At 50.1% G+C, this 23,092-nt stretch overlaps 1 protein-coding gene across 2 annotated transcripts in view; it reads left to right on the top strand.

Annotated features, from left to right (window-relative positions):
• The first annotated feature begins 1,049 nt into the window (after positions 1-1,049).
• The window catches only part of PKNOX2 (PBX/knotted 1 homeobox 2), a 53,364-nt gene continuing 31,321 nt past the window's right edge, over positions 1,050-23,092 (top strand). Inside the window, exons 1-3 of one of the 2 annotated variants that reach the window (XM_067310258.1) lie at positions 1,050-1,205; positions 20,167-20,371; positions 20,844-20,929. The gene's annotated coding sequence lies outside the window, so the exon portion shown is untranslated. The remainder of the gene's footprint in view (positions 1,206-20,166; positions 20,372-20,843; positions 20,930-23,092) is intronic. The other variant, XM_067310257.1, reaches the window with a different exon arrangement.

Consider the following 23,092-nt stretch of genomic DNA (forward strand, 5'->3'; position numbering starts at 1 on the left):
GGTTTGGAGTTAGTTAACATCCAAGGTTTGGTGTTAGCAAGCGTCCATGGTTTGGTGTTACCTGGTGTCCATGGCTTGGTGTTAGCTAGTGTCCATGGCTTGGTGTTAGCAAGCATCCATGGTTTGGTGTTGGCTAGTGTCCATGGCTTGGTGTTGGCTAGTGTCCATGGCTTGGTGTTAGCTAACGTCCATGGCTTGGTGTTGGCTAGTGTCCATGGCTTGGTGTTGGCTAGTGTCCATGGCTTGGTGTTGGCTAGTGTCCATGGCTTGGTGTTAGCTAGTGTCCATGGTTTGGTGTTAGCTAGTGTCCATGGTTTGGTGTTAGCTAGTGTCCATGGCTTGGTGTTGGCTAGTGTCCATGGCTTGGTGTTGGCTGGTGTCCATGGTTTGGCAAGAACTAACATCCAGGTTTTGATTTTAGCTAGTGTCCTTGGCTCAGTCCCAGCCAGCAGCCTGCATTGCTCCTCTCCAGCCCCTTTGGTTCACTCCTTGCTTGATTTGAGCTAGCATCCTTGTTCCGATGTTAGCCAGCATCCGTGCTTCGATTCAGCTCGGATCTTTGGTTGAGTCCCAGCCGGCATCCTGCACTGATCCTGTCCAACACCTTTGGTTTGATTGAGTTTGATTGAAATAGTCAAATCTGGACATTTGCCCTCTGCCCAGTCGCATCTCCGCACAAGTTCTTCATTTCTTCACGGGCTCCAGGAATCCTTATAAACTCTATAAACATTATTTCTCCTTATTTATGCTGTTTATTCTCCGGTGGGGGCTCAACCTTCAGTGCGAAGGGGCCCAAACCGTGCGGGAACGCGCCAGCCCCTTCCCGAACCCCGTTTGCCCCGTGTCTCCTTCCGAAGCCGGCGCATCCGCTTGCGCCTTTCGCATCGGGCCGATAATTAAGTTGCGTTTCTGCGCGTTGTTTACCGCTCCTCTGAACCGGCCGCTCTTCCCTGGAGACTCGTCGCGGGCTCCTGCAAACCCCTTTGCAGCCCGTTCTTCATTACGCTTTGGTTACAGTTTTAATTTTGCTGTTATTCCATCTTCCCAGACGCTGCCTCATTAGGTGCCTTTGCGCTTTCATTCCTGAACCTGGGACTCGCATCCGGGCTCGTCCGGTGAACGCTTGCTCTCCCGTCCGAAGGCGCCGACACCAAAGCCCAGTGCTGCGCCTCTTCGCCGCCGCTCCGTGGGATGGGTCTGCGCAGGTAGGCGCCGCTGCGTGATCCGGGGGCGACGGGCTGGGCGCCGAGGCGAACCCGAAAACGCCTCCGATCCTCCCGTGGGAGGCCGAGGCGCCGAAAGGCTTCGCCTCGGCTTTGCTGCTCCGGTTGTACCCCGGGAAAAAAAAAAACACCAAAACACGGTTCGGAGAGGGTCGCAGCGACTGCCATGGCTTGCAAAATGCGGCGCAAGCCGTGCCGCTTGGCGTGCCCCTTCCCCGCCTCCGTTTGCTCCCTTTTTCCTTTCCTTCCGGAGCTCGTTTTGCCCCGGGGACTGCCTCTGCTTCGGCACGTTTTCCCAAGAAGAGGCGAATCCTGGCGACCGGTGAAGCGGTGGCTCCTCCTCCTTTCTGCTCCAGGAAAAATTGAGCGCGAAAACGGGATTTACGGTCAAACGCTCCTTGGCCTTGGGGCTCGGCGATTGAAACCTCTTTTTCCCCAGGCGGCTTTTTCCCGTCGTGCAGCCAAAAAAAAACCCGGCCCAGCCAGGCAGCTTGGAGCTTGTCCGTGCAAACACGTGCGTGCCGCAGGCGTCCGCCTAGCACAGATATAAGTATTTTTAAGTATATAATAGAAGCGTTTGCATGCTAAGACGCGCGCACAGGCGCAGACAGGTGCCCTCCGATGCGCAGATACCCTCACCCGTGTGCAGAAACATTGATTTACACACACGCACGTTATAACTTTCCCGTATTCCCATTATCTCTAACCCATATACTCCGGGAAGTTTAATTTGTTCTCGCTAGTAATCACCATTAAATAGAAATTGTCTTTTTTTCTGTGTAAACACGTCATTAGCAAAGCCGGTTTCTGCAGGGGCCGGATTTCATTTTTATTAAAATTGCGACGCTTTTTGGCTCCTCACTGGGGCTGGAGATGAACGGGATCGTTTTAACCCGTCCGGTTTGGCCACGGATAATCGCGCCCGTGCTTGAACTGGGCGATTAGGGGAAATCGCTGCTTTCTCCGCAAGGCGATTTTGCATTTTTTTCCCCCTCCCTGTTCTCTGCGGCTAAGTCGTGCTTTTGTACCCAGCCCGTTTTAATGAGCGTTATAAATCCTAATGAATGTATTTTCATGTTCAGTTTATTGGCTTGTTTTTATTACCGGCGGTCTAGAAAACAGGTCCAGTTAAAAACCGATGAAATGAGAGCGCGGCTTAAGTGGGTAAAAAGCGCCGTATTTCTCCCCTTTCCCTTCTCTAGAACGAGCATCGCTGTGAATAAGAAAGTCTCCTCTTCGTGCCATAAAAAAAAATCTGAATTTTTTGCAGCCCCTACAGCTTTTTCTCCTTGGGCGCAATCCCTCCCTGAAACGAAGCGGTGATTTTGGGGGGGGAAAAACGGGTATTTGGGGTCAGGCACTTGCAAGAGCACGGTGGGGAGCCGCTGGCGGGGTTGAAACCTGGCGTCGCCGTCGGGCTTTGCCTGTTTTTGCAAAAAATAAGTAACCTAAAAGATCCGGATCGATTGTATCCCACGATGATCCCATCCCCGTTCGCTCTCTTTTCATAGTTTGTCTTTTTGGGGCGTTATTACGATTTAATTTTTTGGATTGAACTTAGTTTTTTAAGCGACGTCAGTGTGTTTTTGAGCAAATAAAATTCAGCCCGTGACGGCTCGCAAGGGCTTGTCTGCACGGGACGACTCCACCGCTGAGGTGCCCCCTTCCCCGGGGGGAAAAAAAACCCCAAAAGCGAGCGAAAATGCCCGTGCCGTACTGAGATTTAAGGAGGGGAATTAGTGCAAGGTTAATTCCGATATTTTAAAACTCCGGAGTTTGCGTTCCCATGGAAACGGGTATTTTTATCCTCTTAGTCCTGCGCGGTACAAGATTGAGCCATCAGAAAATACCAGCCGTCTCGGCTCCCGAGACCCGGGAAGGCGTCGGGGTCGGGGCGGACCGGCATGCAACGATTCCTCCAGGAAAAGGACAAAAGAAAATTAAGAAAAAACCTCCTCGGGGGCCAAAATGCTGCTTTCCCACCCGTTCCCAAATTTCTGGCACGGCCTGACCGCGGCTCCGTGCAACGGCCCCATGCGACGGCGCTGCAAAAAGCTCCCGTTCTGTCCCATCCTCCCCGTCCGGGTGATATTTTTCCCCTGGTGCCGCTCAGCGACCTGCCTTAAAAAGCCCCAAAAAAGCGGAAAACGCGTGAAAAAGGAGCGTTGGAACCGCCCGAGCCGCCTTTCCTTGGCGCGACGCCGGCGGCCCGCTAAATTCCCATGGCATCTGGGCCACCGCGAGAAAAAAGTGGCATCCCCAGGCCGACTCGCCGCCAAATCTCAGAGCCGGGTCTCAGCTCTGCTGGATGAAAATGCTGCTTGGGGGAAGCGCCGTGCGGATTTTCCTCCTTCACCACCTTGGAAGTAATTAAAAAAAAAACCCCAAAACCAAAGAAAAACCCCAAAATAGGACCTGAAAACACCTTGATTTTTAACCGGGACGGGATTATCTGACATCCGCCGGGTTGCAGCGATCCGACCCCTCGCGGTGCAAAACGGGCCGTCGAATTAAGCGAAATTACATACGTTTTCCCGCGGTATTTTTTTTTTTTTCCCCCTCTCGGCTGACTCAAACAATGCTGTTGTCATAGAAACAGCCTTTTTTGTGGAAAGGTCACCCGCGAGGAACTGTGTTTTAGGTGTAATTCAAGGAGATTACAGGGGATTAGGCACACACACGTATATAAATATATATATATAGGCTGCATATGTACCCATAGTGCGCATGTGCCCTTATATATATATATATACACACACACACACATATATATGCATATGTATATATATGTATACATACACACGTGCACATGCACAGACACCCCCCCTATATATATTTATATGCATTTCTTTAAAGGAAATATGATAAAGGAGTAATATCCAACTGAGCTGGAAGGTTCTCTCGGCAAATTAAAAAGTCGGTGATAAAGGTTTTATTTTCCTTTTTATTTTTTTCCCCCTTTTTTTTTTTTTTTTGGAGCCGCATGCGGTGGGGCGATATCTGAAATAGCGATTCTCCTCTGTGTTTTTCCTTGGCTTTAATTAAACCTCAGCCAGGGCTGAAAAATGTGGTGAGCCGAGATAATTGCGCTATTCCCAGCGCGCTTTGGAAACTCCGGCTCGGAGACACGTCTCGGGACGGCGCGGGAAAAGGAAAAAAAAAAAGAAAAAAGAAAAAAAAAGGAGAAATTTGGGGCCAGGCAATTCGGGAAGGCAGCGGCGGCGGTTCCCCAAGCGCCTCCGTCGGAGCTGGAGCAGCATTTCGGGCTGGAAAACCCCCCCCCAGCGTTCGCAAAACCCCCCCTTCGCGTCGACGTCTCTGAAATGTCCGGCTTTCGCCCCGTTTCGCTGTGCTGCGACTTGCGGAGCCAGCCAGGAAAACGCTTTCCACCACGGAGCTGCGGGGTCCGAAGGGTTAACAGAGCGGCGGTGCCGCGGAAAAGCCAGAAAAAAAGTGAAAACGGTGCGATTTCAGACAACCGGTCCCCCCTGCGAGGCGGCTATGTCGAGGGTGAGATCACCGGAACGTTTCGTTGAACTTCGGCCGCTTCTGGACGGGTTAAGAAAATATCGCCCCGCGCCGAGCGCAGGAAATACCCCCTCCCCGAAACACGCCGGCAGCCTCGGAGACGCGCCGGGATGCTGGAAGCGCACGGGAAAAACCATTTTTTGGGAGGCCGGAGAGGCGAAGGGGGCAGCTGGCGGCGCGGCGGTTTTCCGAGCGCTCTTTATCCGCCGACGCAGCGCCGAGCCAAGCCGCCTTCGCTGCGGGAGATGCTGAGTCTTTTTTTCCAGGGTTTTTTCTTTTTTTCCCCCCCCTCCAGCGTTACATCTCCTCTTTAAAATAAAAATAAAAATAAAAATAAATCAACGCGTTGCACGTTGCTCTGGCTCGCGGAGGGACGTTTTCCCGTGCCCCGGGGACGCTCAAAGTGCCGCCGGGCTGCACGTCCCGAACCGGCAGCCGCCCTCGAATGCGCCGCCTCCGTTTGCACCTTGCCGAAAATGCGGATTTCCAACCCCGCTCCGCTTTCCCGTTTCCCTTTGAACCTATGGAGAAGCCCGCTGCGATTTTTGGCGATTTGGGCAAAGCGGGAAAGTCGGAATTTTGCATTTACGCTGCCTGGGCTCCCCGGCTTCATTGCCGTTTATCCAGCGAGAGAAGGAAAAGGCTTTGCAGCCCCCCGATTTCACCCCGTTGGGAAAAAAAATAAAATAAGGAGAAAAAGGCATTGCAGCATGTGGAAATAATGGAAATAACCGGCAAAGAAAGGGTTCAGCCTGAACATGATAGCGAGATCGCTGTTTTTTCTTCTTCTCCCTGCGTATCTATAACATGGTAGCAAGCATTTGGTTCAGATTAGGTTTTGGTGATTACAGCTTGTCAGAAAATATTGTTTGCATCCTGGAGGAAATATTATATTTTCGCTTTGTTTTCATTCCGAGAAGTCAAAATATTGATTTTTCTTCTTTTTTTTTTTTTTCGCGGGGTAAAATTCCAAAGTAATTTCTGTTTGGCCACATGGAAGCTAAAAAAAAATATATATATATATATATATATCGGCTCTGTCTGCAGAAATGAAATGTTTTGACATTTTTAAATGTTAGTTTCAAATTGACATTTCAACTTAAAATAGCATTCAAATGGCACAAAGTTAAGCTGTTGATTCAAACAAAAATTAAATTTCGGAGAGGCATTTCGAAACTTGGCGTTTTTCCTCCATTCTATAAACTCTTGCTTTGGAGAAAGGAGCATTTTATTGCAGTCGATGCTGTTCCTGTGTTCAGAGGCAGCCGGACTTTCCAAAAAAAAAATCAATTACGGCCATGTTTCCACCCCAAAATTGGTATTAAATAGCTCCAGCCCCTCTGTTTGCCATTTTGCACACAAAAAAAAACAAATGCCCTTCCTCCATGACAGGCGAGCAAGACCGCAGAATAAATCGGAAAAAAAGATGCTCAGGATAAATCAGCCGTGCTTGAAGAGTGCCGTGCTGGGATGCAGGGGCCGGGATTCAGCACGCTCCTTGGGAATTACCCCCAAAATTTGCTTGGGTTTCCCGCAAAGAGCCAACTTTGCTGCGGATGGAGGCGTCTCGCCTGCCCTTTCCCCCGCGCGGGGAGCCGTTTCAGGCTGAGAAATTGCCTGTCCCAGCACCCGGCCGCCTGCCTTCTCCTCCGTTTCAAGGTAAATAAAGCTGGGATGACCACCGGACATGGACGGACAAGATGCCTCCAGCCCGTTGGGTCACGTGGCACCACGGCTGCCTCCGATTTGTCCCTTTTTGGCCTGTTTTATGGAGAAATGGCATGGAAGGGTCTCCTCCGGGCTCAATGTGTTTTTGGGTTGTGGAAACGTCCTTTCTGAACGCCCCAAATTGGTGCTGAGAAGGTGAGGGTGAGCACCAGCCACCCGCTGGAAGATGGTTTTGCTTCTTCTCAAGGTTCTCCCTCCATCGCCCCACCAAAGAAATGCAGAAAAACACCTGGTTTTGGCTGGTTTGGGGTCCTCCAGTGGTGCAAATCAGCATCTCTTGAGTGGGCATCCTCGGTATCCGCTAAGAAAGGCTCATTCCTGCCCTCCAGCTTCTTCTCGTAGATAGCTAGACCTTGCAGTCATAGACTTTGTGGCTGCTATTCACAGGCTGGAAATATTTAAGAGAGAGGAAGAACTAAACTTTGGAAAAAATTACCATTTCCGTTGGGTCCTCGATGTCTGTTTTGAAAGATCTTCTCTAGTTTGAAGAGAATTGATGGCCAAGGCTAGGATTGCAGCGTGGCGTTTGCAGCCCAAGTTGTCCAACTAGGTTATAATAGTACTTCTGGGGATTTCTTTTAATATATGAAGTCATTTTATAGCGGTTTTTGATCGGTGCAGTTGAGTCATTGATGTAGCTCCGGATATATTTGCTCTCCTGTGAAGGATCAACACATTACTCATAGACTTTATTTAATAAACGATCGAATGAACCTGTGTCGGTGGGTCGTTTCTGACCACGGTTTATTGCTGAGGGTGCGCGGGAACCAGAACATCCATTTTGCAAGGGTTTCCGAGAATTCGCCTTTTTCTCATTCTGAACTGGGCTTAAAAACATGCGGATTCTGAACTTGCATCGAAACGAAAGTTCCCAACGAGCCAGGACCATCCAGACTTTTGGTTTCTGTTGTGTTACGCCGTTCCATCTGAACTTCATGCCTTCGACTAATTTTCCTTGAATATTAATAACGACCAAGCGCCGATCAGCGCCAATTAACACATCGACGGCGCCGGGTAACACGGCCTCAAATGCCACGCGGGGCAAACATCCTTTAATTGCTTACCCTAGAATCGCCGTATTTCGTTTTGGTTGTGAAAATCCTGCAAATACGCCTCTTTCCATGAGAAAAGTCGGCTTTCCTGAACCTGGGGTTTTATTGGAAGGCATCTGTGATTTTTTGATGCCTTCTCCATGCAGACAGCAGTAATAACACCTTGTACCGAAGCGCCTGTAACACGGGCAGCTCAAATCTATAACGGCCTTACTGCAGGCTATTAATAGTTTATTAACTCCGTTTAAACTCTTCCTAAATGCTCCCCGAGTGCCAAGCATCTCTGCGTGGAAATTATTTAGAAAAGAGCTTTTAAATAGAATTACAGAGGGGAGCCAGGGCACATTTGCAACCTCCGCTGTGTCCCGCGTTGCAGCGTTCCTGCAAATACCCGCGTGAATTTGGAAACGGTTTGGGACGTGCCCTGTCTTTCCGTAAAGATTCAAGCGGCGCTGGAAAAAAACGCTTCCCGGGAGCTGTTTTTTCCAAACTGTTCCTGACCACGGTGAAGTCAAAAGTCTGGACAACAGATTACAGATACGACCAGTCGAATATTTGTGCCCTGGAAGTGGGAACCTCCTATTTATATTTGCTTTGATTTCCAATGCCCACCGACGGAGAGCTCAGCCTTTGGTCTCCATCCTCTGGCACCTTCCCTTCCTTCCAAGCTTGGAAATAGCTATTTTTTAAACCCTTCTCTTTGCTGGGATGCCGCTTCGCCTCTCGTGGGTCCCCGGTTATCGTGCGGCAACCGGGACATTAATATTGATGCTCACCTCGCTTAGTAGGAGCCGTGTTTCCAAGCGTGCCAGCAGCACATAAATACGATTACCGGGTAATTAGTGAGCATCAAGCTGAGTTTGGGTTTAGCGGGGCTTGGCGTCCTACTTTCATGCTTTTTTTCCCCACTGGCTTCTTGGAGTTTCGCCCCGAGCGGCAGCCGAGGACCGGGATTTTGGACGGATGCTGTGACGCTAGGTGCTCCCTGCTGCTGGATCAGGAGCAAGTCCTCAGCTTTGGCGGAAAGGGCCCGATTTTAGGAGCAAGGGGTGTTTTTTTAAAGCAGATTTCAAGCTTTTAACTCTTTTGCCAGAAAAAAAAAAACCTGGAATCAACCTGATGGTTGGATTAAATTTCAAGTTGTGTTTTTGCAGCCTGTTTCCCGGTCCTTGTCCTCTTTTGGTCTGCTCCCCTCCTCCTCATCCATTGCTCCTCTTTTTTGTTTCCTTCCAAAAAAAAAAGAGGAAAAACAGGAAGAAACAATCTTTCAGGGATTTCCTTTATTGAAAAATTTGTCTGTTTGGAATGTGAAATTGTTTCAGAGTTTCATATTTGTTTTCCCCCGTTATTGGCTTCGATTCCTTCTTTGCCACAGAGAGCATCGTAATCAAGGTGGGATTTTTTGGGTGGCATTTTTCTTTTTCCTTCCCATACCATACTTTAATTTGGCCCCTCCAATACCGTGGATTTTGGAAAAGCTTCAGTGTGGCCAAAGGCCAAATCGCTCTGCCGCTTGCCGAGTGCCCAGAAATTTTGCAGATCTCTCGGCTTCCCAAACCTGCAGAAGCCTTGTGCTTCTGAAAATTTTACGATGTAAAAAAACCTATTAATTTAGGGGGGAAAAAATTGCAACAGCCCCCCCAGATTTGAGCACGCCGTTGCGGAGGTGTGTTGGATCTGTCGTCTGGCTTGTGGCTTGTCATCGCAAGGGACGCTCGCGGCAGGAAAAACGGATGCTCCTTGCGGTGCCTCACTCTCAGTCCTTTCTGGATCAGGGAAATCCCTTCCTTTTATCCTCTCCTCCGTTTCCTTCCTTCCAGCAAATACAAAAAAGGGTTTTCCATCCAAAGAGAGACAAGGAGACAACACAGGGGTCACGGCTTTGTCGCCAGATCCTCCGCTTTATCATTTCCCTGTGCCATTACCGGCTTAGAGTGAAACGCTGTGTGAATAATTTAGGGGCGTTTTACATCTTTTATACCTCTGAACTTTGACTAAAAGGAGTTTTGAGAAAGTGCTGCCTGCAAAATAAAGTATGAATGTGTCTGTAGGCGAAAAAACTCAATCTTGCATGAGCTAAAAAGGACAGGGCTTTCGGGGGCAGGTATTGCCGGGGACGGGGGGCGAAGGCAGCAGGCTAAATTCTCTGCTGGGGGAATCTGCAAGAGCGGAGAGCTATCGGAAGTGCTTTAATGCGTTATTTTAACTCGTTACCCCGTGCGCTGGATAAAACGCCTCCGCTTGCAGGCCGGCAAGCAAAGCTTCGCTCCCTTTTTTATGAACGTGCGGCCGCCCCGGCAGCCTTTCCTTCCCGGAAAGCGTTGGGGAAAGTGGGGACGTTGCAGGGTTTGTCGCTCTTTGCGGGCAGCCCTTGGATAAATCGCTGCAGCTCACTGCGTTGGGGGTAAATCACTGCGGTTCACTGCATCGGGGGGGGGGTGAATCAATCACTGCGGCTCACTGCGTTGGGGGTAAATCACCGGCTGACTGTGTTCGGGTGTAAATCAGTGCGGCTCATTGCGTTGGGGTATATCACTGCGGCTGACGGCTTCGGGGATAAATCGCCGTAGCTCACTGCATCCGGGTGAATCACTGCAGCTCACTGCACTGGGGATAAATCGCGCCAGCTGACAGCGTTCGGGTGTAAATCACTGCGGCTGACTGCATCCAGGGTAAATCACTGCGGCTCGCTGTGTCCAGGGGTAAATCACCGCAGCCGATTGCATCAGGGTAAATCACTGCGGCTCACTGCATCGGGGTAAATCACTGCAGCTGACTGCTTCGGTCAAATCTTGGGGTGAATTTGCCCCCAAATCGTATTTTTGCAAGACTTGGTCCTCGTTCGCTGCTTGTTCACGCTCTGGGGCGGCTTTGGGGGCCAGCGCTGCTGCCCTGGGGCTGGCCAGGCCCCGGGGCTGGGGTGCGTCGGCCTCGTTAGCGGCACGCTAACGGGGGGCGGGCAACCGCAGGCCCCTGCTTTCGGGTGCTTGCAGAGGATCTTCGCTTCGGGGCCGGCGGGCGAGCGGCTGCAGCCTGGGGCCGCGCACGCCGCAACATGTGGGCTTTGGCAGGCGTCTGTGTCAAGCTGCTGGAAAGATTTTAAATTCCCGACTAATTTCTTTTCCGCCAAACAAATGAATCTTCCGAAGGACCTTTCCTCGCAGCTGCTAAGCCGGTTAATTTATCTGAGTCATTTACAATTTGTGATGGGACTGTTAATGGCTTGATGTGGGGATCAACATCACTTAAAGACTTGGGATTTTTAGGTTTTCTTTTCTTTTCTTTTTCTGGCGTTCTTTGTTTTTAATTTATTTCTGGATATTCCCCCAGAGGCCCAAAGTGGTGTTTGGAAAACGTCAGCTCTGTGTCCCCAGCCCCTTTGTCATGTCGGGGCAGCTCTGGCTGAAAGCCCAAACCGCAGCCCACCCAGGGGGACGTGCCGCCCTGCTACTACTTACTGCTTCAAAGTACCTGTCTGTGATATGAAACATGCCGTAAAATGAATATATTCCAGATGTCCCTGCGAATTCCCCTCGGTTTCGCCATCCACCTGAAGGCTGCCGACGCGGCGAAGCTCCTTGGCCCCGGTCGCCCTGCTCCTGCGGGGCTTTGCTGCCGTCCCTGCGTGGGACGGGGGCTTGCGGGGGGTGCGTGGGTCCCTCCGGTGGGAGTGGGGCAAGACTCGCGGGGTGAGGGCTGTGGTTGCTGGCCGGTGAGGTCCTGGGGGACTGCTGGAGAAATGGTGTTCCCAGGAGGGACGGTTCCCCGAGGTGGATGATCTCCATCCTTAGGTTTTGGGTATCTCCAACCTTGGGGTTGGAGGGAATCTCTAACCTAGAGGTTGGGGAAGCTCCATCCTTGGGTTTTTGGGGGTCTCCAACCTTGGATTTGGGGAGGTCTCCATCCCTGGGGCTGGGGGTGGTCTCTATCCTTGCATTTTGGGAGTCTCCATCCACAGGGTTTGGGGATCTCCATCCTTGGGGCTGAGGGTCTCCATCCCTGGAGGATCTCCACCCTTAAGGTTGGGGGGGGTATCCAACCTCAAGGTGAGGCAACTCCCTCTCTGGGGGATCTCCTTCCTTGGGGTTGGGGGATCTTCATCCTTGGGTTTTGGGGACCTCCTCCTGGGGATGGGGGAGATGTCCATCTTCAGGGCTGGGGCATCTCCGTCCTTGAGGGATCTCCATCCTTGGGGGATCTCCTTCCTTGTGTTTAGGTGTATCTCCATCCTTGGGTTTGAGGAATCCCCATTCTCAGGGCTGGGGGGGATCTCCATCCTTGGGATTGAGATATCCCCATCCTCAGAGGATCTCCATCCTTGGAGGATCTCTCTCCTCCATCCCGGCCCACACCACACCACCCACCTCGCCAGGGCTGGGTCCAGCCAGCTGCAGCCCCCTTTTTGCTCGCACCCTTGGGTGACTGCACTTTTGGGATGACGGGGACCTGCTCTGCTGGTGAAGACCCTCCTGCGAGCAGAGCCTACGTTGCAGCCGGCCCAGCAAACAGGAGCATGATTTGTATGAGCTCCACAGAAAATACATGGCGAGGGGGGAGTTCGGCAGTGGATGGAGCATTTTCAGGAGATACAGGCAACACTTTCTTTGGTACCCTCAATATTTAGGGTCTCATCGGCCAGGAGGACCACGTAAAAGCCGGAATAACAGTGGTATGGTAGGTATAAAAACCAAAATTACTATTCATCGCTAATATGTTGCATGGCACTAATTAATTTTTAAACAGACTCACTGGGGACCTCATTGCTAAAACATGATGTTTTCTCCTCCGGCACAAGAACTGTTAATTCAAAACAAAGCAGAAGAAAGCAAAAAAGAAAGCGGGACCGCGCCGGCCGCGAAACGAAGCGGCCCCTGGGTTTTCCACCCCTCCCCGCCCCGTAACGCTGCCAAACCGACGGGCCCGCGAGGGGATCCCGGAGGCGATTAATAAAGACGCGTCTGTTTGCAGCACCTGGACGCCTTTGGGGCAGCGCTTTTTCGGGGCCTCTTTCCCTCCGCCGCGAGGCTTCGCACAGACCCGGCATTGATCCCCGCGCCGCCCCGCACCCTCCCTCCAGGCTTCGCGTGGGGCTCAGCCGTCCCGAAAACCGCCTCGCTGCTCCTGGCCTCGGGCTGCGGCGAAGGGAAAAGCTGTTTGCGACTCTGCCTCACTCCCTCTGCGAGCCGCGCGGCTTTTCGGAGTATTTTTAGCCAATTTTGCGAGCCCCGAAGCAGGGGATGCTCACGTTGCACCGTTGCTCACCCACGTATAAATTATTTAACTCAAACGGTCTTTGCCAGAGCTAGGAACAGGCTTTGCTGTACGTTTTCGGTGTCGCTGACACCGAGATGGAAGCAAACATCCAAATATAATTATTTGACGCATCCCGCCGCATGATAAACGGAGTATTACTCCTAAAATGGCAAGAGCTGAAACCACTTTATCTTCAATTTGCACCTAATCGTTATTTATTAGCGGGCCAGACCCTTTGCTCGCGACTGCCTTGAGTCGTCCGTCTCTTCCACTATTCATTTTTCCGCGTGGGAAAATTTTTTCCGGAGGGAGAAGAGCAATGAGAAGGTCCGAAAGGCGTTTTGCGGGCATTTATTTCCGAGCGCAGCTGCAAAGCGGGAGCCTGCCTGATCGGAGGGCGTCCGACCCCCAGCCCCAAATCAATCCCTCCACGGCATTTCCGCACCCCGAGACGGAAGGATTTTTCCTGGGATGTGGCATCTGGTTTCACTCCCAGCAGCTGGCAGCTTGAAGCCTGTGTTTTCTGCGGTGAAAAGTAAAGAGAAAATAAAGTGTCGAATTGTTTGGCATTATCAAGGATTTCTGCTCCCCAGGACTCCTGCATAAAGAGATGGAAATCTGAGCTGCCAGAGCCAAGAAACACACAGAAGTGTATGAATTTATTACATTTTATCTCGTTCCCCTGCAAACAGCGCCACAAATGTCAAAAGATCATCTATTGTTTCATCATTTATAAAGAATTTTTGTTTTCGAGTTGTAATTTCTTTGATGCGTGGCTGTGGGGAAGGGAGAGAAATTGGAGCAGGAGACGGGAGGGCTCTGGCAGGTTGAACGCGTGGCTCGCCCGGCCGCAGAGCTGCGTGCATTTAAATTTCTCCCTTTCCAGTTTTTAATTTAACAAATGTAATTAAGGCTGGGGTAGGTACTCGGATTATTCATTTACTCCAGATGGAAAAAATTAAATTGAATGCAAATTCTGCAATCAGACACGAAGCTGAGGCTGTCGGACGTGATGGGGAAGTGGCGGCACGTTAATCGGACCGCTTTCCCTAAACAGCGCCCAAATCGAGACGCGGGGATTATTTGAATAATTGAGGTGGCATTTGATAAGATACCTGATTGCTGATACCTCCTTAAGACGGAGCCCTAATTGGAACGCTCCATCAAGACGGATTAATCTGTGGAACCGGGCGGCGCGCCGGGAATCGTGGCGGGCTGCCGCTTCCGCCCGGCTGCCTTGAATTTTGGGCTTTTGTTGGGGTCGGCCGCTCCCGACGGCGCCGGCAAGCGCCCCGAAAAAGCGCGTGGCTTTTCGCTGTTATTTCCGACACGCGCTGGGATGCCTCCGGGGAGCGAGCGTCGGCCCTGAGGACCCCAGTGGCTGAGACCTCCTGTTTCCCATCGCCTCGGAGCTCGGTCCTCAGTACCGTCAAGGCGGGATGTCCCAAAATTTGAGCGTTTTGATGCATTTTCTTACACCATCGATGGTGAGGACTCCATCCTGACTCCATCTCCGTCATAGCTTCTCTACGGATCCATCCCTGGCTCCCTCTGAAAGCTGTTGGGTTTGATGGCTGTTGACTCCCAACTCAGCCTGGACTAGGATAGCAAAGACTTTCCCCTCAATACCATGGCAGATGCTCGGTCATCACCGTAGACCTCCTTTTCTTGCGTTTCCCACCAATTACGCATTCGTTTTGGAGGAATTGCATTTTTGGAAAGAGCCTTCTTGGCTGCTGGCTCTGTTTGTTCCTCTTCAAATTGGGTGTTGCAAGACGGTGAGACGGGGGATAGGCTTTGCTTCGTGAATCCCCCCTGCGCGCTGGTGTTAGAAATGCTTAAAAATAGTCACTGCTTTCACTGAAAACACTGATTTTAAAAAAAAGGGTCCTTTACTGGTGTATATCTGCGCTTGTGAACCAATAATCGCCAGGGGCTTTCTTCCTCGCCTCCTATATCTGGCAGCAAATGAAAAAAGGAGAGGGGAAAAAAATGATGAAAAAAGGGCAAAGGGGTAGAGCTTGAAATATATATATATTTTTTTGCAAGCATGAACATTTGGAGACAAAATGTAAATGCGATTCAAAAAAAAAACACGCCGGGAGGAAAACGCTCGTGAGCCCTCCCTGCAATCCTTGGATTACCCAGCGGCAAAGACGGCAGCTTGTATTTCTGCTCGTGTTTCTCTAAAGCAAAGCCAAGTGCGAAGATTTCTTGATTTCCGATTTTCCTACCCTCCTGCCTCCATCCGTGGCCGCGTCCTAATGTCGCTTCCCATGGAACGGGCGCATTAATCCTCGTGGAAACGCTCTTTTAGCCAAGCGCGGCTGCTCAGGGCCTGCCGGCGAAGGCTCCGTCTTGCGCTCCGCAGCCGGAAAGGCGAGATTTCCCCCCGAAACTTAAATCACTGCAGCTAAGTTGGGTGTTAGCTTAAGGTTGCAAATTGCTCGTTTGCTCCTCCGGCTGGAGCTGTTAATTCAGAACAATTAACGCACGGTTTTAAAACGGAAACGAGGCATATGGCGCTGATCCCGGGGAAAAGTCTCTGCCGCGGCGCGAGAGCCGCCGACCCCGACGCATCCCCTCGCGGTAAAAGCCGACGTGTGGCTCCATCTTTCTCTTAAGATAGTGGTTTTAAGACGCCGTCACAACGGGTGACGTTTTTAAATCCGTGTTGTTGCATGCTATTTTGGTGTCCTACTTTTCCCCTCGTAACGCTGCCTGGGACGAAGACTTCCTTCGCCCGAAAATCCTCCGTGTGCTGCTGACCGCAGCTTTCGTCTCGGCCGCGCTTGCGTGAAATGACGTCTGGTTTGTTTGACGAAAATAGCTTACAGAGCCGCGAAACGCCGCTCCGGCTCCATCCTTCAAGGCTTTTTGAGCACCGTTTTGCTTAGGCTTACTCTCAAGCATCTATTTGGCAGGTTGTATTGCTGATCGCTGCCTTTTCTTGATGCAGGTGAAGAGCGCAGGCGTCAAGCCGGAAATAAGCCCAGAATTATGCTGGGGCAGGCGAGCAAAACCTGTTTAAAATAGTTCTGCGCTGAGGAGCAATGAGGCAAGTCCTGAGTTTTTGTGCAAGGAAATAAAGTGCTTTATTAGCTGCGTAAAAAAACCGCCACGGCGGAAGATGGTGCTTTTTCGCAGGCCCGTGGCAAGACGTGGTTTCTGCAGTGATGTTGCAGCTCCGGTGCACCCGCGCATTCGTGGTGGAGCTCATCCAGCTGGGCTTTGCAAAAAATTTTTATGGGACCCTAGAGGAGGATCAGGTTTTGGTGTGTCCAGGCACAGATGGGCAATGCAGGAGACATCCTTCCCTGGAGGAAGGCTCCAGCAAGGTTATGTTTTGTTTTGTTTTTTTTATTCTCCTTTTAGTAAATGCTGGTGGTGACAGGGAAAAAGTTCATAAAAATATGTCCCTCCTTAAAAGCCTTCTTTTCCTTCCATCCGTGAATCCACCCATGTATGCATCTATCCAGTGCATCCATCCGTGCATTCAGTGCATCCATCCATGCACACGTGCACACATCCAGTGCATCCAGTGCATCCATACAATGCGCCCATACGTGTGTCCAGTGCATGTATCCATGCACGCATCCAGTGCATCCATCCATGCAACTGTGCACGCATCCAAGCGTCCATCCAATGCATCCATCCAGACATGCAACCACCAAACACGTCAGTGCATGTGTCCAATGCATCCATCAATGCACCCAGCCATGCATGCGTCCAATACAGGCATCCATGCATCCGTTCAGTGCATCCCTGCATGCATCCCTGTATGCATCCATGCATCCATCCTTTTGGGTCATATTGTGAGATGGATGTGGTATTATATGACTGGTAAATAGTCAGGTCAAACTGCAGCTGGACAGAAATTAGATTAAAAGCGCCCAAGACTTCATTTTTCACATGCAAAGAAAAAATGTTCCATTGAGTCTTTATATAAATCCGTGTGCCCCGCATTTATTCTATCGCAGTAGCTTTACTCATCCCTCTGAATGATAGAAAAAGGAGCTTTTCCCTGTAAAAGCTGGGGCTTTCGGTTTCGGCGAGTGCCCCGAAACCCGCGGCTATGGGGCCCGGGGTCGCTGCTGAAGCGGCGCAGGTCGTCTTTAAGAGCTTTGCTGCAAACCCTTTCCCGTTATTCCCCCACCCGAGGCTGGATGGAGGCAGCGCCGGCAAATCTGAATAACTAATCAGAGTCCTCATTAACCCCCTGCCGAGATGCTCAAACATTCACTTTGCTGTTTGTGAAGCAGAAAAAGAAAAAAGGGGGAGGGGGGGAAACCCCCCACCCTGCATTAAAATTGATGTGTTATTAATCCCACTGTTCCAGACCTCATGGGCACCAAATTTGCCTCCGTCTCGCCCGAGGCCAAACAGTGTGGTGCCGCTTCCGCGGGCCACTTCGGCTTTCTATTATTTATCGGCGCGGCGGCGCGAGGCCGCCTTTGTTCCCCGGCCCCCGCTGGCGCGCGCCCAGATGTACACCCATGGGCAGATGTGCGCCCCCCTCGCTGGGCAGATCCTCTTCTCCGGGCTCGGCTCGCCCGGCTCCTGGCCCGCCGCGCGCGAGCCAGCAGAATCGTTATTAGCGATTTTGTTGCTCGTCGTTTTGGCTTAATTCAGAGGAGCTGGCATCAAGTGCTTTGTTCCATACCCGTAGCTACAGCTTCGCACCTCCAAAACGCTGACGTTCAAAGTGTCACCACCTGCTCACGTTGGAAACAAGGCGACGTGCCGGAAAAAGCCTTCGTGCTCTGCCAGAGCTTAAAAATAAACAGTTGAGTGCTAGATTTTTTTTTTTTTTTTGCAGCTACCAACACAGTGTCCGGCTATATTGCTGATATGCAGGTAGAGATTCGGGTCCTCCAATCATTATAAAAATTAGCTTCATTCCCGTTTCCTTACACAGTTAAAAAGAAAAGTTTTTTTGCATGCAGCAAGCCCAGATGACAAAAATCTCTTCAAGGAGAGGAAAAATATCCTCACAGGGACAAGGCTCTGGGGCAAAACGCAAGCTCTTTGCAGCGTTGTCAGGGCAAGTAGTCCCAGATCCTTGATGTGTAGTTGGCGTGAGCACCCACACATGCTCTTCTTCCAAGTCTGAGCCTGTAGATGTTTTATTCCCGTCATAAATATCCTTATGATATTTAAGTTGCCATTTTGGTTTTGGACTTGAGCCCCATCTGAGCATTTTGTGCAGCCCAGATGAAGTATCTAAGCCTCTTTGAGGGACCTAGACCTGCTTGAGAAGTCGAGAGCCCTCTGCCCTTTCGTCCCCTTCGTCAGGCTTTCCAGGTTTAGGGGTTTGGTCCGACTTGCGAATGGAAAGAGCAAACGTTGCGCAAAGAGCAGATGTCGAAACGTCCGCTCAGAGCGCGGGAAGGCTCGGTGCCGCTGTGGATGATCTCCTCGAAACGCGCCGTGACAATTGCGGTCTCTTCTGCATTGTCGGTGCCTGGTTCTGCCCCGACATTGCCTGGTTACTTCCAATATCCGTCCTTGGCCAACAGCCTCAGTGATGTCTAGGTTTCCAGAAATGACACGTCCAGTGCGATCCTTCACATTTTCCCGTGTCTTTCGGCCTTCAACTTCAAGATCTCCCAGCTGTGATCAGTATACGAGGGCAAGAAAATGTGTTTTTATTGCGATGTGTTGGGGAAGGAATTAAAACCAGGGGAAACCATTCTCATTGGTAGGTTTATGGCTGTTTTTTGGGGAGTTACCATATGACGGTGAACAGTGGAGCCTCTCTTGTGTTCTGGGTACCTGCTTAGAAAGGGAGATATGGACTCACCAAAGAGGCAGAGCTCTCTGGAGGTGACGTATATCAGAGGTGTATATGTCAGGCTTATACTGGAGACCTGAGGAGCTCTGGAGAGGTGATATGTATCAAGGTGGATATATCAGACGTATATCAGAGATCCTGAGGAGCTCTCTAGAGGTGATGAATATCAAGGTAGATATACCAGACATATATTGCATCAAGGTGCATATATCAGATGGATATCAGAGATCTGAGGAGCTCTCTAGAGGTGATGTACATCAAGGTAGATACATCAGACATATGTCTGAGATCTGAAGAGATTTCTAGAGGTGATGTACATCAAGGTAGAAATATCAGGCGTATATCAGATTTGAGACGCTTCTAGAGGTGATGTACATCAAGGTACATATATCAGACAAATGTCAGAGATCTGAGGAGCTCTCTAGAGGTGTTGTGCATCAAGGTATACATATACCAGACATATATCAGAGACTGGAGGAGGTTTCTAGAGACGGTGTAGATCAAGGTATACATATATCACACATATATCAGAGGTCTGAGGAGGTCTCTAGAGGTGATATATATCAAGGTACATATATCAGACAACTATCAGAGATCTGAAGAGCCCTGGAGAGATGATGTATATCAAGGTAGATATATCAGACATACAGCGCATCAAGGTGCCTATATCAGGTGGATATCAGAGATCTCAGGAGGTCTCTAGAGGCGATGTACATTAAGGCATACATATATCAGACGAATGTTGGAGATCTGAGGAGCTCTCTAGAGGTGAGGTGTATCGAGGCATGTGTGTATCAGAGCCTAACTCATTTCTTGCAACATCTGTATGGTGGCTGCAGCGTCTTTAAGCTGTGGTCAGAATCGCTATGGCCTCAGCGCTTTTGGATTTAAAATCATTGAAAAGTGGCAATTACCCTAAAGCTGGAAAATTCAAAAACTAGGACACTTACACTGAGAATTGTAAGAAAGAGAGAAACGATGATTTATTAGAGTCTGGAAATGCACATCCGGGACAACCCTGTACTTCCCTTGGACTGACGGCCTTGTGAGGTATCAGCCCTGCTGCACGTTTGGTTGGCTTTTAAGGAAAAGACTGATTTTTCCTTGCTTTTTTTGCTTTGATCTTCTGGCAGAGGGGGATGCAGATGAGAAAAACGTTGAACGCTTCTTTCCCCAAACCCTCATTGGCAAACTGCCGGATGAGAGAGGGACCGTGCCGCCACCCTGGCACCACGCACACGCCTGCACACGTGTGTCGAAGGCTGGGCCTTTGCTTTGCAGCTCTCCTTGTCAGTCGGGTGCACGTGGGCTGTGTGACCTGCCAAAAAATGCATGCCTCGTGCCTTCCCGGGATGGGAAAAAGAGCAAAAAAAGGCTTTGCCTATTAAGTCTGGGAGGAAGCCCCTTGCTTTGCAGCGAATGCTGCGTTGGAAATTCATCTTTAATGTTAATGGCTCTTTCCTAGCTAACACCATCTAGGTTGGCGTGTAAAAACACATTTGCACCTCAGCTTAAGTTATAATCAACGACCAGGTGCAAAATGGCCGGGGCTGCTTCACCTCTTTTTTCCTTGATTTCTCCTTTGCAGGTTGCACCGCTAATCCCACCCAAGACGCCGTGCTGGGGATCCCACCACCCTCGCCCATCCCCGAGGAGCAGAAAGCGCCTCTTTGCCCACGTGGAACGGCGCCGCGTCACCCTTCGTCTCTTGTGGGCGCTGCGAAAATACCGTCGACCAGCTTGTGCCGGCATCGGCTCCAGGGTCACCTGCAAGAGGAGGAGGTTTGCTGCATGTAAATCCACATTGCTTGGCATCGCTGGCGCTTTAGGAGCATTTTTTTTTAGCTTTAAGTAGCTTTCCTAGAATAATTGCTGTAGGAGGGCTTCCAAAAAATCTCACTTACGGAGTCACTGTTTTTGGCACTTCTTCCGTACCCATCTTGATTTGGCCTCTAAAAGTCTGCTTTGCTTTTGCCCTTCCTTGGAGATATTTGGACCTCACCCAGGGCTGCTGGTCTAGCTTTGGTGTCAGCCCGGCTTTGACCTCCCAGGGCTGTCCCCACCTGCATTTTTTCTTAGATCCTCCCATTTTATGCATTCTCACTGCTTTCCCCCACTGCCCTGCAAAAAAAAGTGTGTTAAGAGCGGATGTGTTCCTCTCGGGCAGCCCGCACCAGCTTCATTCGTGCTGTCGGAAGACCTTCCCTATCGCGCGGAAAGGTTCAGCCTTAATATTAATTAATATTTCATCTTCTTTCTTTCCAGCTTGTGACTGATACCCGGAAGTTTTGCTTTTCTGGCAGAGGGAAGGTGTTTGCAGGACAGCCGGCTCCCCGAGCACCCTCGAAAAAGTAAGGCTGCTCCCCTGCTTTCTATTAATCAGGCGAGTAAATGCATGAAAGTGATTGCTTTACGAGCAGGATTGGTGTAATTATAACTCCCCTTCTTGTCCCGCACCTGGCAGTGGTCATTTGTGCAGCGAAATGCATTAGTCAGGAGCATCATGCAGACCAGGCTGCTGGATTTCGGGAGGGGGACAGTATAAGAAGGACAATGCAGTGTGCATTTTTCGAGGGGAAAAAAGCAAATTCCTGGCTAATAATAGCAGGGCCTGTAGCTTTTTTTTTTTAAAGAAATCAGTCTGTGCAGAGCCTAATTCTTTTCTTTAAACCTCAGCTGTCATGAATGCGTTGAAAGAGTCCTACAAGCTGTGGCCGGCCTTGAAAAAACACAGATTTTTCAAAAATGCCCCTAAACAGGAGGTGTTATCACTGCAAGTTTTGGGAGACGGTGGGATGTGGCCTGGTGAGAAGTCATCGCTGGTTAAAAATAACTTCAACGCAGACCATAAAATAAGCTGTATGTGAAACCAAGGGTCTAACAGTTTTGTTTAACGCAAAACGCTGTGCTTAGGGCTGATGAAGTGTCAAATTTGTCTGTTTTGTGCCTAAATTATAGGCACCCTTTGGGTGACAAAGAAAATGCAACCCCCTCGGCTGCAAGTTTCCTTTGCTCCGTCTAAAGAAGTAACAGAAAATAACACTGGTCGTTGAACAAAACCTAACATTTAGCCTGAAAACGGAGGTGCAGCCTTCAGATCACGTAAGCGTCCTTAAAAGGTACATCCTAAACCAGCGAGGATTAGGGTGGGCACATCTCAGGTTAAAACCAAAAAGCTATTTGTGCTCTTTCAGCCTGATGTGAAGCTTCCTTCGATCCACGGCGCTGCAGAGCACAAGACGAGACCTTTCGTGGCTTTTCTTTGAATAGCCTCTTCTTGCCTCCTCTGAAAGCCCTTTTAGTAAATGCCATCAAATAACGGCAGGATTATTTTCTGCTCTTTCAGCCCTCGTTCTTGGCTATGACCTTCCCTGGCCACCAACCTACAAAGAGGATTAAGGATCTGCCGACAGAGTGTGAGGCTGAATTTTGCGTTATTCCAGATTTCGTTCCATTCCTAATAAAAGGGCCTCAGCTCGTCCCACAGGTCCGAGGCTTTAATCTGAGAAAAGGCAGTGTTGTTTTTGCTATCTGCCAGGTTACAGGGGACCTTGCCTTTTCTATGGGGGAAAAATCAAGTTAGAAGTTGGGCACACCTGGAAATCACTTCTCCAGGTGTCTTTGTGGGGGCCTGGTGTGGATACTCCCTTGCTTATCACCGAGTGGGCTCCTCAGGGAAACTCCTCCACACCTTGATTCCCTCTTTCCTCTCTTGCTCGTATCCATGAGTATTTCAGAGTGAGCTGCCTGATGCTTGAGTGGAAGGGCTTTGGCGCTCCACAAGGCATGGTGGGCACGTTGGGCTCCTCCTTTGGAGGAAACCGAGCTTGTGGAGGACACGAGCATGTGTGGGGACAGCATGGCCTAGCCTGGCAAGCATCCCCAGCAAGAAAATGGAGGTTCCTCCTCAGCAGACCATGTCAACAGTTCCCTAGTGAGAACACCACCAGACATGGTATAGAAAGACGTGACGTTGGGCATTCATCAAGGTTTAGAAAGATGTGATGTTGGGCATGCGTCAAGTTATAGAAAGATGTGACGTTGGGCATGTTTCAAGGTATAGAAAGATGTGACGTTGGGCATAGGTCTAAATCCCTTCCAGACCAGAAGCTGCTTCAGGCATCACTTCAAGTCATTAATGACAGGTAGAAATGACCAATCCTGAAGATCTCATCCTGTGAGAAATACTGGGGTTTCTTTGGCATTCTCCACCCTGTGCACATATCACTCCATTTTCCAGGGATGAACTTTTGGCTTTCCTCCCCCTGAGGCCCATACATCTGTGGAGGGGCAGCTCAGAGGCTAGGTTGCCCCTTTCATTGCCAGTGCCCAGAAAGTCGGCATGTCCTTCTCAAATCCTAAACCCTTCCCTGACCCTTTTTGTCCCTAATTCCCTCCTTGTGTTGAGTTTGGATCAGGCTTTTAACTCCATGTCACGTATTTTATGGACCAAAATTTGGAGTGAACAGAGGAGACAGCATGTTAAATATTAAACCTAATTAAGGCAGTTCAAA

Source organism: Apteryx mantelli, chromosome 23, assembly GCF_036417845.1.
Source record: "Apteryx mantelli isolate bAptMan1 chromosome 23, bAptMan1.hap1, whole genome shotgun sequence".
NCBI classification, from domain to species: Eukaryota; Metazoa; Chordata; class Aves; order Apterygiformes; family Apterygidae; genus Apteryx; species Apteryx mantelli.